The sequence below is a fragment of the Rhipicephalus microplus genome, unplaced genomic scaffold, assembly GCF_043290135.1.
Source record: "Rhipicephalus microplus isolate Deutch F79 unplaced genomic scaffold, USDA_Rmic scaffold_293, whole genome shotgun sequence".
NCBI classification, from domain to species: domain Eukaryota; kingdom Metazoa; phylum Arthropoda; class Arachnida; order Ixodida; family Ixodidae; genus Rhipicephalus; species Rhipicephalus microplus.
Genome location: NW_027464862.1, coordinates 85,001 through 100,000, shown reverse-complemented (window position 1 = coordinate 100,000; position 15,000 = coordinate 85,001). Strand labels below are relative to the sequence as shown.

The following is a 15,000-nucleotide window of genomic DNA, read 5'->3' as shown; positions in this document are numbered from 1 at the left end:
CACGGCTGGAGAAGCTTTGCTGGCCGGCTTTCGCTCCTCGTGTTTACCGTGCGTTAAAGTTGCGCGTCCGTGGCTCTCGCAGCTCTTGCGCGCCCGGTCGCAGAGAGGAGTACGCAACCTCGACCGCACTTTCCCTGCAGGCTTCCTTCCGACTCGAAGTCCTGCGGCGGTCTCAACGAGGTGCCACATCCTCAATGCAGTCGGTCGCCCCCGTTTCGGTTGGGCTCTGGCACGACGGTCGCCACCGTCTCGCCCTTGAGTGGCCGCTGTTGGCGCTCGCTGTGAGGTGTTCAGCGTGCTGTCCGTGTTGCCGACGCGGTCAAAACGAGTCGACGGCTCACGTTCCCTTGTGCGCCGAAGGCTCTCTTGATATGTGATCCGACCCTCAGACAGACGAAGCCAAGGGAAGACCCAAGGCCGCAATGTGCGTTCAAAGAATCAGTGCTCAGTGTGTCCTGCAATTCACACCAAGTCTCGCAGCTGGCTGCGTTCTTCATCGACCCGAGAACCGAGTGATCCACCGCTTAGAGTCGTGAAAAAGTGTTTGTTCAATTCCGTACAGTCAAAACCAAACGTTTCTGGCACTCGGCCAAACAGTGGCCAAGAAGGGCGCTTTTCAGCGCACGCTTGGACTCCAAAACTCTGCCGCGCCTTTTTCGGCTGCCGCAAATCGAGCAAACGGTGTGTTTCGGACGGCGTTTCGCTTTCGCTACTTGCGAGTGCTTTCGTGGTCCACCCCTCTATAAATACTCGGGAGGCGTCGAAGCCGGTTCTCCAAGCCGGACCCGTAGGTATCGTTGTGTGCTCGCTCTCATTGGCCCGCCTAACCAGAAAATGCCTGCGGTACACCCATTTGGATAAGAGTGCACGCAGATGCGGGCCTCGACGGCTACACATTTCCTCGGGCGGCCGCCTCCCGGCCTCCGTGGAGCGCGGGATGCACGGTCCCATCGACAAGCCTCTCCTGTTTTTACCGTGGCGTCGCGGTTCACCACGGCAGGCGGGTCGGTCTCCTCCGCATAAAAAGGGGGACCCCCGCTTTTTGTTCCACGAAATCGCACAAGCTTTTTTCGCATCCACGGTTTGCCACCGCACACCAAAATGCCGATCCGGCTGCCTACTTTAGCCAACAGGTGGAGCCAGGCGCGCCGTACTTGCGCGGCACTTCCCACGTCCACCGAAGTCGGTGCCAAGGACCACTTTCGGCGCCGGAGCCGCGTACGAGCCTACTCGAGGCGGAAGAACGAAGCCAGCAAGGGCCTGGCCGCAAGTGCGTTCAATTGTCGGGACGTCCAAGTCCCTCGTTCTTCCGTGCTTCCTCTTTCGGCAAGTCGTTGCGGCACCTTCCCAAAGCGCGCAGACCCGCTAATCGCGACGAGCGCGACGTGGCCGTGCCGCCTTTCCCTCGGCAGCAAGCAAAACGCCTGGCAACGTCGACGCTCCCCTAACCGCGATCTCGCACCGTGTTTCGTGTGGCGAATTCAAAAGCCGGCCGGCGCTGCTGCAACCATTACGGTCGGTACGCATACGCCGCGGAGGGCGGGACGGTCATCGGAGCGTGCGGTTCCTCCATCGAGTACTGCGCACCTCGGCCGTCGCATCGCCGTGCCATGACCGGCCGCGCGTCAACGCGAACCGGTGCCAGCGAGATCCCTCGCCTGCAAGAACCGACCGGCAGCCTCCGTCACCCGAGGACGCGGAGGCGCTTGCCGCGGACGGCGGGACGGTATGCACTGGTGCACAGCGGACCCGTCACATCGCCAGTTCCTTGACCGACCGCCGACGCTTGTGCCGTTCCTCTCGTACTTGGCAGTCGCCGCGCGATTGTCGGGTCTCGTTCTTGCACGCTCGAACGGTCGGGAGGGCACTCGGCTGGCGTTTCGGGAACGCGCAGCCTCGCCTTCTACCGACGTAACCACGACTCGCCGTTCGCGCTCCGCCGCTCCTGTTTACAGTACTAGGCGGTCCCGCAGCGGTCGGGTCGCGCATTTCGAGCGCTTCGAGCCACGGTGCAGTGGCGGGTCGAAAGCCGACCTATGAGTGCGTTGCGCCGTTTGTACCCGCGTCCGCCACCTGGCCGACCGTCCAAGGTCGCGGTGTTGGCGTCCGCTGGGCGCAACAATTTGTCACGGGGTGCCGCTCCACATTCAGGCAGCCCCGTGGGGAAAAGCCGACCCCGCGTCCAAACGGGGTCAGCGGCAGAAAGTGTCGGGCGCAGACGCAGCTGAGGCGCTCACCCTTCACAATCCGTTAATGATCCTTCCGCAGGTTCACCTACGGAAACCTTGTTACGACTTTTACTTCCTCTAAATGATCAAGTTTGGTCATCTTTCCAACAGACCGGCGCAACCGAAAGGCCGCGCCGGACATCGGTCCGAAGACCTCACTAAATCATTCAATCGGTAGTAGCGACGGGCGGTGTGTACAAAGGGCAGGGACGTAATCAACGCGAGCTTATGACTCGCGCTTACTGGGAATTCCTCGTTCAAGGGGAACAATTGCAAGCCCCTATCCCAATCACGAAAGAAGTTCCACGGGTTACCCAGTCTTTTCAGACAGGGATAAAGACACGCTGCTTCCTTCAGTGTAGCGCGCGTGCGGCCCCGGACATCTAAGGGCATCACAGACCTGTTATTGCTCTGTTTCGTGCGGCTAGGAGCCGCTTGTCCCTCTAAGAAGGTTGTAAGGTGCTGGGAACCCCGCACCTATTTAATAGGCTAGAGTCTCGTTCGTTATCGGAATTAACCAGACAAATCGCTCCACCAACTAAGAACGGCCATGCACCACCATCCACCGAATCAAGAAAGAGCTCTCAATCTGTCAATCCTCCCAGTGTCCGGGCCGGGTAAGTTTTCCCGTGTTGAGTCAAATTAAGCCGCAGGCTCCACTCCTGGTGGTGCCCTTCCGTCAATTCCTTTAAGTTTCAGCTTTGCAACCATACTTCCCCCGGAACCCAAATACTTTGGTTTCCCGGAAGCTGCCCGCCGAGTCATTTGAGTAACTCAGGCGGATCGCTGGTTGGCATCGTTTATGGTCAGAACTAGGGCGGTATCTGATCGCCTTCGAACCTCTGACTTTCGTTCTTGATCAATGAAAACATTCTTGGCAAATGCTTTCGCAGTAGTTCGTCTTGCGACGGTCCAAGAATTTCACCTCTAGCGCCGCAATACGAATGCCCCCGTCCGTCCCTCTTAATCATTACCTCGTATTCCAAAAACCAACAGAACAGAAACGAGGTCTTGTTCTATTATTCCATGCAAGTTTATTCAGGCGACTCGCCTGCGTTGAGCACTCTAATTTTTTCAAAGTAAAAGCACCGGCCATCTCGAGGCACACAATGAAGTGCACCAAGAAAGAACCGGCATGATGTTCAGTCCGAGCCGTCGCATCGGGTAGATGCACTACTCGTCTGGAACTGAGATCCAACTACGAGCTTTTTAACCGCAGCAGCTTTAGTATACGCTATTGGAGCTGGAATTACCGCGGCTGCTGGCACCAGACTTGCCCTCCAATTGATCCTCGTTAAAGGATTTAGAGTGTACTCATTTCAATTACGGGGCCTCAAAAGAGTCCCGTATTGTTATTTTTCGTCACTACCTCCCCGTGCCGGGAGTGGGTAATTTGCGCGCCTGCTGCCTTCCTTGGATGTGGTAGCCGTTTCTCAGGCTCCCTCTCCGGAATCGAACCCTGATTCTCCGTTACCCGTAACAACCATGGTAAGCAAGTAACCTACCATCGAAAGTTGATAAGGCAGACACTTGAAAGAAACGTCGCCGGCTCGTGGCCATGCGATCAGCACAAAGTTATCCAGAGTCACCACACAATACGGGCCGAAACCCGATCGATCTTGGTCTAATAAAAGCACCCGTTACCCAAAGGGCTCCAGGCTCACTGCATGTATTAGCTCTAGAATTGCCACAGTTATCCAAGTAGGAAGAAACGATCTAAGGAACCATAACTGATTTAATGAGCCATTCGCGGTTTCGCCTTATTTCGGCATGTACTTAGACATGCATGGCTTAATCTTTGAGACAAGCATATGATTACTGGCAGGATCAACCAGGTAATCGTTCGACTGCGCGTCCGTCCTCGCCTTCGGCGGGCCGGACGCAGTCTGTGTGCGGCGGAGGCCACCTTCAGGCGCCCCAACACGCTTATTTTGCACTCCGAGATGACGGCGTTCGAGCTCGCTACGGCACAACCTTCCCGAAAGACGAGTGGGAGCCGTGCGGCAAGAAGCACGTTCATGCTCGCTCTTTTTCGTTGCATCGACTCGGTCGCGCCGTGCGGGTTGCCCAAGCCCGCTGCACTGTCGGTGGACCGGCCGGAACTAGCAACGGAGCCGAGACTGCAAAGCCGCCAGACGACGGGTCACGCCCGCGTCTTCGGCGCTTTCGCATCTGAATCGCCCGAGGACGACACGGAACACACCTCGATATCGTGGTAAAACGGCACCGTCCGACAACCAGCCCCTAACGCATCAAGCGGATGAGGCTGCAGACGACTGCCGTGGATTCCCCTGGAGCAGACCCGAGGACACGCTTGACGAGGCCGAAGCCCGCCGCATATCAGACACCCGGTCGCTTTCGCGTACGCCGCTCACGAGAACCCCCACATAATAGCAGCGATAAGTACCCAGACCTCCTTGGGCACTAATACGAGCGTACTCGAGAAAATTTCACCGCGGGTGTGCCCCGAAACGTGTGGCACGTTGAGCGTGCCACAAGTCTACGTCGCTCTCAAACCCGCCGAGGTCGTAGAATTTGCGACCCTACTCACGAAATTCCCACCGAGGATACGGCCGCAAACGTACCGCACCTTGGGTAGGCCACGAGTTTGTGCAACACTACGCTGACGGCACAGCACCGAGGTCGTGCGCGCACGCACGGGAAAATTCCGCCGCGGTTTCTGCCGAAAACGTGAGGCACCACGACTCTCCGCAAGTTCGCGTCGACTGCGAAAGACCGAAGTCGTGAACGACGTGTCCGCTACTCGCCGCCGACACGCTGGACACCAAACGTACAACGACTCGACGGCGTCGTAGAGGCCCACGACGCGGTTTTCCTTAACGACGTCTCGGCGTGGCACCGACAGGTTAGAACGGCCGACCAACGTTCCCTGTCCGCCGTTCGGCTCAGTCGAAGGGCTCGGCGACTTCGGCAACGCTGCGAAGCCGCACGGTGACGCACGCCATGTCCCCATTTTTTTTTTTTTTTTCTTTCTGCGTCTGCCGGGGTGCCCCTATAATAGCAGCGATAAGCACCCAGACCGCCGTGGGTCGCTCGCCCCGGCTGACGTGGTTTTTCGTACTCCTGCGGCGGTCGCCGTCAAGCACGTCCAAATACGCTACTTTCGTGGGCGCATTCACGCTCTTTCGCTTCGCCGGAGTGCCAGCACTCACTCTGCCAAAAACGGCGAACATCCGAGCGGCGGTTCCCACTTTTGCGTCGGCGTCGCAAACCCCGCCCCGGCAGACGAGGTTTGCCGTACTCGTGCGACGGTGGCCGGCGGGCACGTCGAAAGACGCCGATATCGTGCGCGAATTGGCGCACCTTGGCTTCACCGGAGTGCCGCCACTGACTCCTCCAAAAACGGCGAAGATCCGAGCGGCGCTTCCCACTTTCGCATCGGCGTCCCGAACTCCGCCCCGGCTGACGCGGTTTACCGTACTCGTGCGACGGTCGCCGGCGAGCACGTGGAAAGACGCCGATATCGTGCCCGAATCGGCTCCGTTCGGCTTCGCCGGAGTGCCAGCACTGGCTCGGCGAAAGACGACGAACATCCGAGCGACGGTTCTCACTATTGCGTACGCGTCGCAAACCCCGCCCCGGCAGACGCACTTTGCCGTACTCGTGCGACGGTCGCCGGCGAGCACGTAGAAAGACGCCGATATCGTGCCGGAATCGGCCCCGTTTGGCTTCGCCGGAGTGCCAGCACTCACTCGGCCACAAACGGCGAACATCCGAGCGGCGGTTCCCACTTAGCCGTCGGCGTCCCGAACTCCGCCCCGGCAGACGCGGTTGCCGAGCTCGTGCGACTAGCGACCGCGAAGCCGTCTCGCGACGCCGCTTTCGTGCGCGGCTCCCACTGCGACCTGGGTCACCCGAGGTCGACGAGCAAGAAAGAATGTCGAAAAAAAATTTTTTTTTTTTTTGCGTCTGCCGGGGTGCCCCTATAATAGCAGCGATAAGCACCCAGACCGCCATGGGTCGCTCGCCCCGGCTGACGTGGTTTTTCGTTTTCCTGCGGTGGTCGTCGTCAAGCACGTCCAAACACGCCACTTTCGTGGGCGCATTCGCGCTCTTTCGCTTCGCCGGAGTGCCAGCACTCACTCTGCCAAAAACGGCGAACATCCTAGTGGCGGTTCCCACTTTTGCGTCGGCGTCGCCAACCCCGCCCCGGCATACGCGGTTTGCCGTACTCGTGCGGCGGTGGCCGGCGGGCACGTCGAAAGACACCGATATCGTGCGCGAGTCGATGCTTCTTGGTCTCGCAGGAGGGCCGCCACTCACTCCTGCAAAAACGGCGAAGATCCGAGCGGCGCTTCCCACTTTTTCGTCGGCATCGCAAACCTCGCCCCGGCAGACGCGCTTTGCCGTACTCGTGCGACGGTCGCCGGCGAGCACGTCGAAATACGCCGATATCGTGCCCGAATCGGCCCCGTTTCGCTTCGCCGGAGTGCCAGCACTCACTCGGCCAAAAACGGCGAACATCCGAGCAGCGGTACCCACTTAGCCGTCGGCATCCCGAACTCCGCGCCGGCTGACGCGGTTGCCGAGCTCGTGCGACTAGCGACCGCGAACGCGTCTCGCGACGCCGCTTTCGTGCGCGGCTCCCATTGCGACCTGGGTTACCCGAGCTCGACCAGCAAAAAAGAAGGTCGAAAAAAAATTTTTTTTTTCTGCGTCTGCCGGGGTGCCCCTATAATAGCAGCGATAAGCACCCAGACCGCCGTGGGTCGCTCGCCCCGGCTGACGTGGTTTTTCGTACTCCTGCAGCGGTCGCCGTCAAGCACGTCCAAATACGCCACTTTCGTGGGCGCTTTCGCGCTCTTTCGCGTCGCCGGTGTGCCAGCACTCACTCTGCCAAAAACGGCGAACATCCTAGTGGCGGTTCCCACTTTTGCGTCGGCGTCGCCAACCCCGCCCCGGCATACGCGGTTTGCCGTACTCGTGCGGCGGTGGCCGGCGGGCACGTCGAAAGACACCGATATCGTGCGCGAGTCGATGCTTCTTGGTCTCGCAGGAGGGCCGCCACTCACTCCTGCAAAAACGGCGAAGATCCGAGCGGCGCTTCCCACTTTTTCGTCGGCATCGCAAACCTCGCCCCGGCAGACGCGCTTTGCCGTACTCGTGCGACGGTCGCCGGCGAGCACGTCGAAATACGCCGATATCGTGCCCGAATCGGCCCCGTTTCGCTTCGCCGGAGTGCCAGCACTCACTCGGCCAAAAACGGCGAACATCCGAGCAGCGGTACCCACTTAGCCGTCGGCATCCCGAACTCCGCGCCGGCTGACGCGGTTGCCGAGCTCGTGCGACTAGCGACCGCGAACGCGTCTCGCGACGCCGCTTTCGTGCGCGGCTCCCATTGCGACCTGGGTTACCCGAGCTCGACCAGCAAAAAAGAAGGTCGAAAAAAAATTTTTTTTTTCTGCGTCTGCCGGGGTGCCCCTATAATAGCAGCGATAAGCACCCAGACCGCCGTGGGTCGCTCGCCCCGGCTGACGTGGTTTTTCGTACTCCTGCAGCGGTCGCCGTCAAGCACGTCCAAATACGCCACTTTCGTGGGCGCTTTCGCGCTCTTTCGCGTCGCCGGTGTGCCAGCACTCACTCTGCCAAAAACGGCCAACATCCGAGCGGCGGTTCCCACTTTTGCGTCGGCGTCGTAAACCCCGCCCCGGCAGACGCGGTTTGCCCTACTCGTTCGACGGTCGCCGGCGAGCGCGTCGAAAGACGCCGATATCGTGCGCTAATTGGCGCTCCTTGGCTTCTCCGGAGTGCCGCCACTCACTCCTCCAAAAACGGCGAAGATCCGAGCGGCGTTCTCCACTTTCGCATCGGCGTCCCGAACTCCGCCCGGGCTGACGCGGTTTACCGTACTCGTGCGACGGTCGCCGCCGGGCACGTCGAAAGACGCCGATATCGTGCCGTAATCGGCCCCGTTTGGCTTCGCCCGAGTGCCAGCACTCACTCGGCCAAAAACGGCGAACATCCGAGCAGCGTTTCCCACTTTCGCATCGGCGTCCCGAAGCCCGCCCCGGCAGACGCGGTTTGCCCTACTCGAGCGACGGTCGCCGGCGATCACGTCGAAAGGCGCCGAATTCGTGCACGAATCGATGCTTCTTGGTCTCGCAGGAGGGCCGCCACTCACTCCTGCAAAAACGGCGAAGATCCGAGTTGCGCTTCCCACTTTTTCGTCGGCGTCCCGAACTACGCCCCGGCTGACGCGGTTTACCGTACTCGTGCGACGGTCGCCGGCGGGCACTTCAAAATACGCCGATTTCGTGGGCGCATTCACGCTGTTTCGCTTCCCCGGAGTGCCAACACTCACTCTGCCGAAAGCGGCGATCATCCGAGCGGCGGTTCCCACTTTTGCGTCGGCTTCGCAAACGGCGCCCCGGCAGACGCGCTCGTGCGACGTACTCGTGCGACGGTCGCCGGCGAGCACGTCGAAAGACGCCGATATCGTGCTCGAATCGACCCCGTTTCGCTTCGCCGGAGTGCTGCCAGTCACGGCGCAGAGAACGGCGAACAAGTGTTTTTTTTTTTTTCCTAGAATTTGTGTTATAGAAGGCACATTTGATATCGGACGATAATTTTCAACTTTATCACGCGCACCGATTTTCGTGTAGAGGTTTGCAAGTTTATGGGAATTTCTCCACTTGGAATAATGCGATTTAGTAGTACTACGAGAACTTCATGGATGTACTCAAGGGTACGGGGCAAGTCAGTTACGTCAACACCTGCAGATTTTTTACACTTCAAACTGAAAATTGTTGGTTGTGAGTCCTCGTGTGATATTAAAGGCCGATTCGCTAACACATAGAACAAAGAAAGAAAGGAAGAAAAAACGCCCGCGCTCGCTCAAGAAACCTGGGTTCGCAACAAGTGGCAACAACAAGCAACCGAGCGAGTGCGCCAAAACCCGTGGCGGCCGAACAAACGCGAAGTCCCAACCGCGTCAGCCGGGGCGGCACGGGACAGGAAAAATCACTTCAGCCGGGGCGGCGGGGCACCGAATAAACCTCGTCACCTCGTCGCAGGATAAAAGAGGAAACAAAAAGTCTAAACAGCGTCTGCTGGAGCGAATGCGTAATAAAACAACAACAACAACAAAAAAAAAACACCCGCGCTCAAGAAGTCTGCAATCCTCACAAAAGGCGACTGTGACCGAGCAGCGTCAGCCGGGGCCGTGCGGAAACGGAAAAACCGCGACTACCGGGGCGTCGAGGCACCGAAAAATCCACTTCAGCCGCGGCGAAAAAAAAAACAAAAAGAAAGACGGAGGGGGGGGGGGGAACCACGTCTGCCGGGGCGAAGGAAAAAAAAAAACGCGTCTGCCGGGGCGAGCCCGGGTGCGGCACCACCGGGAAAACTGTGGCAAACAGACATGGCGATCGAGTGAGTGGGCCGCCAGCCAGGCTCAGCCAAAAAGTGCAAAGTCCGAACTGCGTCAGCCGGGGCGGCAAAAACCGCGTCAGCCGGGGCGGCGCAAAAAACCGCGTCTGCCGGGGCGGCACGAAACCGCGTCAGCCGGGGCGGGGCGAAAACTGCGTCAGCCGGGGCGAAAAGAAAAAAAAAAAACGCGTCTGCCGGGGCAAGCCCGGGTGCGGCACCACCGGGAAAACTGTGGCAAACAGACATGGCGATCGAGTGAGTGGGCCGCCAGCCAGGCACAGCCGAAAAGTGCAAAGTCCGAACCGTGTCAGCCGGGGCGACGCAAAAACCGCGTCAGCCGGGGCGGCGCGAAAACCGCGTCAGCCGGGGCGGCACGAAACCGCGTCAGCCGGGGCGGCGCGAAAACTGCGTCAGCCGGGGCGGCGCGAAAACCTCGTCAGCCGGGGCGAGCGAAAAGGGGGGGGGGGAACCACGTCTGCCGGGGCGAAAGAAAAAAAAACGCGTCTGCCGGGGCGAGCCCGGGTGCGGCACCACCGGGAAGACTGTGGCAAACAGACATGGCGATCGAGTGAGTGGGCCGCCAGCCAGGCTCAGCCCAAAAAGTGCCAAGTCCGAACTGCGTCAGCCGGGGCGGCAAAAACCGCGTCAGCCGGGGCGGCGCGAAAACCGCGTCTGCCGGGGCGGCGCGAAAACTGCGTCTGCCGGGGCGAGCCCGGGTGCGGCACCACCGGGAAAACTGTGGCAAACAGACATGGCGATCGAGTGAGTGGGCCGCCAGCCAGGCACAGCCGAAAAGTGCTAAGTCCGAACTGCGTCTGCCGGGGCGGCACGAAACCGCGTCAGCCGGGGCGGCGCGAAAACCGCGTCTGCCGGGGCGGCACGAAACCGCGTCAGCCGGGGCGGCGCGAAAACTGCGTCAGCCGGGGCGAGCCCGGGTGCGGCACCACCGGGAAAACTGTGGCAAACAGACATGGCGATCGAGTGAGTGGGCCGCCAGCCAGGCACAGCCGAAAAGTGCTAAGTCCGAACTGCGTCTGCCGGGGCGGCACGAAACCGCGTCAGCCGGGGCGGCGCGAAAACCGCGTCTGCCGGGGCGGCACGAAACCGCGTCAGCCGGGGCGGCGCGAAAACTGCGTCAGCCGGGGCGAGCCCGGGTGCGGCACCACCGGGAAAACTGTGGCAAACAGACATGGCGATCGAGTGAGTGGGCCGCCAGCCAGGCACAGCCGAAAAGTGCTAAGTCCGAACTGCGTCAGCCGGGGCGGCAAAAACCGCGTCAGCCGGGGCGGCGCAAAAAACCGCGTCTGCCGGGGCGGCACGAAACCGCGTCAGCCGGGGCGGCGCGAAAACTGCGTCAGCCGGGGCGAAAGAAAAAAAAAAAAACGCGTCTGCCGGGGCGAGCCCGGGTGCGGCACCACCGGGAAAACTGTGGCAAACAGACATGGCGATCGAGTGAGTGGGCCGCCAGCCAGGCACAGCCGAAAAGTGCTAAGTCCGAACTGCGTCTGCCGGGGCGGCACGAAACCGCGTCAGCCGGGGCGGCGCGAAAACCGCGTCTGCCGGGGCGGCACGAAACCGCGTCAGCCGGGGCGGCGCGAAAACTGCGTCAGCCGGGGCGAGCCCGGGTGCGGCACCACCGGGAAAACTGTGGCAAACAGACATGGCGATCGAGTGAGTGGGCCGCCAGCCAGGCACAGCCGAAAAGTGCTAAGTCCGAACTGCGTCTGCCGGGGCGGCACGAAACCGCGTCAGCCGGGGCGGCGCGAAAACCGCGTCTGCCGGGGCGGCACGAAACCGCGTCAGCCGGGGCGGCGCGAAAACTGCGTCAGCCGGGGCGAGCCCGGGTGCGGCACCACCGGGAAAACTGTGGCAAACAGACATGGCGATCGAGTGAGTGGGCCGCCAGCCAGGCACAGCCGAAAAGTGCAAAGTCCGAACCGTGTCAGCCGGGGCGACGCAAAAACCGCGTCAGCCGGGGCGGCGCGAAAACCGCGTCAGCCGGGGCGGCACGAAACCGCGTCAGCCGGGGCGGCGCGAAAACTGCGTCAGCCGGGGCGGCGCGAAAACCTCGTCAGCCGGGGCGAGCGAAAAGGGGGGGGGGGGGGAACCACGTCTGCCGGGGCGAAAGAAAAAAAAAACGCGTCTGCCGGGGCGAGCCCGGGTGCGGCACCACCGGGAAGACTGTGGCAAACAGACATGGCGATCGAGTGAGTGGGCCGCCAGCCAGGCTCAGCCCAAAAAGTGCCAAGTCCGAACTGCGTCAGCCGGGGCGGCAAAAACCGCGTCAGCCGGGGCGGCGCGAAAACCGCGTCTGCCGGGGCGGCGCGAAAACTGCGTCAGCCGGGGCGAGCCCGGGTGCGGCACCACCGGGAAAACTGTGGCTAACAGACATGGCGATCGAGTGAGTGGGCCACCAGCCAGGCTCAGCCAAAAAGTGCCAAGTCCGAACTGCGTCAGCCGGGGCGGCAAAAACCGCGTCAGCCGGGGCGGTGCAAAAAAACCGCGTCTGCCGGGGCGGCACGAAACCGCGTCAGCCGGGGCGGCGCGAAAACTGCGTCAGCCGGGGCGAAAGAAAAAAAAAAACGCGTCTGCCGGGGCGAGCCCGGGTGCGGCACCACCGGGAAAACTGTGGCAAACAGACATGGCGATCGAGTGAGTGGGCCGCCAGCCAGGCACAGCCGAAAAGTGCTAAGTCCGAACTGCGTCTGCCGGGGCGGCACGAAACCGCGTCAGCCGGGGCGGCGCGAAAACCGCGTCTGCCGGGGCGGCACGAAACCGCGTCAGCCGGGGCGGCGCGAAAACTGCGTCAGCCGGGGCGAGCCCGGGTGCGGCACCACCGGGAAAACTGTGGCAAACAGACATGGCGATCGAGTGAGTGGGCCGCCAGCCAGGCACAGCCGAAAAGTGCTAAGTCCGAACTGCGTCTGCCGGGGCGGCACGAAACCGCGTCAGCCGGGGCGGCGCGAAAACCGCGTCTGCCGGGGCGGCACGAAACCGCGTCAGCCGGGGCGGCGCGAAAACTGCGTCAGCCGGGGCGAGCCCGGGTGCGGCACCACCGGGAAAACTGTGGCAAACAGACATGGCGATCGAGTGAGTGGGCCGCCAGCCAGGCACAGCCGAAAAGTGCTAAGTCCGAACTGCGTCAGCCGGGGCGGCAAAAACCGCGTCAGCCGGGGCGGCGCAAAAAACCGCGTCTGCCGGGGCGGCACGAAACCGCGTCAGCCGGGGCGGCGCGAAAACTGCGTCAGCCGGGGCGAAAGAAAAAAAAAAACGCGTCTGCCGGGGCGAGCCCGGGTGCGGCACCACCGGGAAAACTGTGGCAAACAGACATGGCGATCGAGTGAGTGGGCCGCCAGCCAGGCACAGCCGAAAAGTGCTAAGTCCGAACTGCGTCTGCCGGGGCGGCACGAAACCGCGTCAGCCGGGGCGGCGCGAAAACCGCGTCTGCCGGGGCGGCACGAAACCGCGTCAGCCGGGGCGGCGCGAAAACTGCGTCAGCCGGGGCGAGCCCGGGTGCGGCACCACCGGGAAAACTGTGGCAAACAGACATGGCGATTGAGTGAGTGGGCCGCCAGCCAGGCACAGCCGAAAAGTGCTAAGTCCGAACTGCGTCTGCCGGGGCGGCACGAAACCGCGTCAGCCGGGGCGGCGCGAAAACCGCGTCTGCCGGGGCGGCACGAAACCGCGTCAGCCGGGGCGGCGCGAAAACTGCGTCAGCCGGGGCGAGCCCGGGTGCGGCACCACCGGGAAAACTGTGGCAAACAGACATGGCGATCGAGTGAGTGGGCCGCCAGCCAGGCACAGCCGAAAAGTGCTAAGTCCGAACTGCGTCTGCCGGGGCGGCACGAAACCGCGTCAGCCGGGGCGGCGCGAAAACCGCGTCTGCCGGGGCGGCACGAAACCGCGTCAGCCGGGGCGGCGCGAAAACTGCGTCAGCCGGGGCGAGCCCGGGTGCGGCACCACCGGGAAAACTGTGGCAAACAGACATGGCGATCGAGTGAGTGGGCCGCCAGCCAGGCACAGCCGAAAAGTGCAAAGTCCGAACCGTGTCAGCCGGGGCGACGCAAAAACCGCGTCAGCCGGGGCGGCGCGAAAACCGCGTCTGCCGGGGCGGCACGAAACCGCGTCAGCCGGGGCGGCGCGAAAACTGCGTCAGCCGGGGCGAGCCCGGGTGCGGCACCACCGGGAAAACTGTGGCAAACAGACATGGCGATCGAGTGAGTGGGCCGCCAGCCAGGCACAGCCGAAAAGTGCTAAGTCCGAACTGCGTCAGCCGGGGCGGCAAAAACCGCGTCAGCCGGGGCGGCGCAAAAACCGCGTCTGCCGGGTCGAAATAAAAAAAAAAACAAAGAAAAAAGCCCGCGCTTAATCAAAAGAAAACAAAGAAAAAAGCTTGCGCTTAATCAAAAGAAAACAAACAAAAAAAGTTCGCGCTTAAGCCTGGCGGTGGAACCACCGGGGCAAACAGACCTGGCGATCGAGTGAGTGGGCCGCCAGCCAGGCACAGCCAAAAAGTGCAAAGTCCGAACCGCGTCAGCCGGGGCGGCGCGAAAACCGCGTCAGCCGGGGCGGCGCGAAAACCGCGTCAGCCGGGGCGGCGCAAAAACCGCGTCAGCCGGGGCGGCGCAAAAACTGCGTCAGCCGGGGCGGCACGGAAAAACGAAAACCGCGTCAGCCGGGGCGACATCAAAATGAGGAAAAAAAAAAAAAACTGCCTTAGGACACCTGCGTACACTTTCATGCGTTTGGGCATATCTCTCTGTAACACGCGCGCCCCTCGTTACGCGCGGCACTCTGTTTTCTCCGACACCCATATTTCGGCGGCATGTGGCACGCGCGCCCGTCCCTACGCACGGCACACCGCAGTGCTTTCTCGATATTTTTCTTTTCCTCCAACACCGTCATCTATAGGCTTTTAGTGACCTGTTGCTCGTGGCACAAGTTCGCTTGCTCTGACACCTCTTGCATGCGCACCGTTTTTGCGCACGGTGCTATGCCGCAAAGCACGGCAGTCGCATGCGTTTCTCTCAGGCACCTCTTTTTTGACACAACGCTGTGGTGCTTAGAAACACACGCGCCGCTTTTGCGCACAGAACTCCACCGTACAGCACGGTAGTCACGTTTGTTCCACACGAACAGCAGTGTGCATCGTGCTACGACACTTTGAAAGCTTTTTCTTCCGAGTCTCGACCGCGCTGTTCCTTTCGTACTTGGCGCGATTTTGGGACCAGCTTTGTTTTAAACCCCTACTGCGCGCCGTTCCTTTCGTACTTGGCGCGGTTCAGGGTTTGTTTCGAGCCCTTAGCCGCGCTGTTCCCTCCGTACTTGGCGCGGTTTAGGGTCGAGCTTTGTCTCGAGCCCTCTCCGCGCCGTTCCTTCCGTA

The 15,000-nt window shown here is 61.6% G+C and overlaps 2 non-coding genes across 2 annotated transcripts; both read right to left on the bottom strand.

Moving 5' to 3' along the window:
- Positions 1-379: 379 nt before the first annotated feature.
- On the bottom strand, positions 380-532 carry LOC142793221 (5.8S ribosomal RNA). Its single transcript, XR_012891532.1, has one exon. It is a non-coding gene; the product is annotated as a 5.8S ribosomal RNA (ribosomal RNA).
- Positions 533-2,251: 1,719 nt separating this feature from the next.
- Positions 2,252-4,066, bottom strand: LOC142793208 (small subunit ribosomal RNA). Its single transcript, XR_012891521.1, has one exon. It is a non-coding gene; the product is annotated as a small subunit ribosomal RNA (ribosomal RNA).
- Between the last annotated feature and the right edge of the window lie 10,934 nt (positions 4,067-15,000).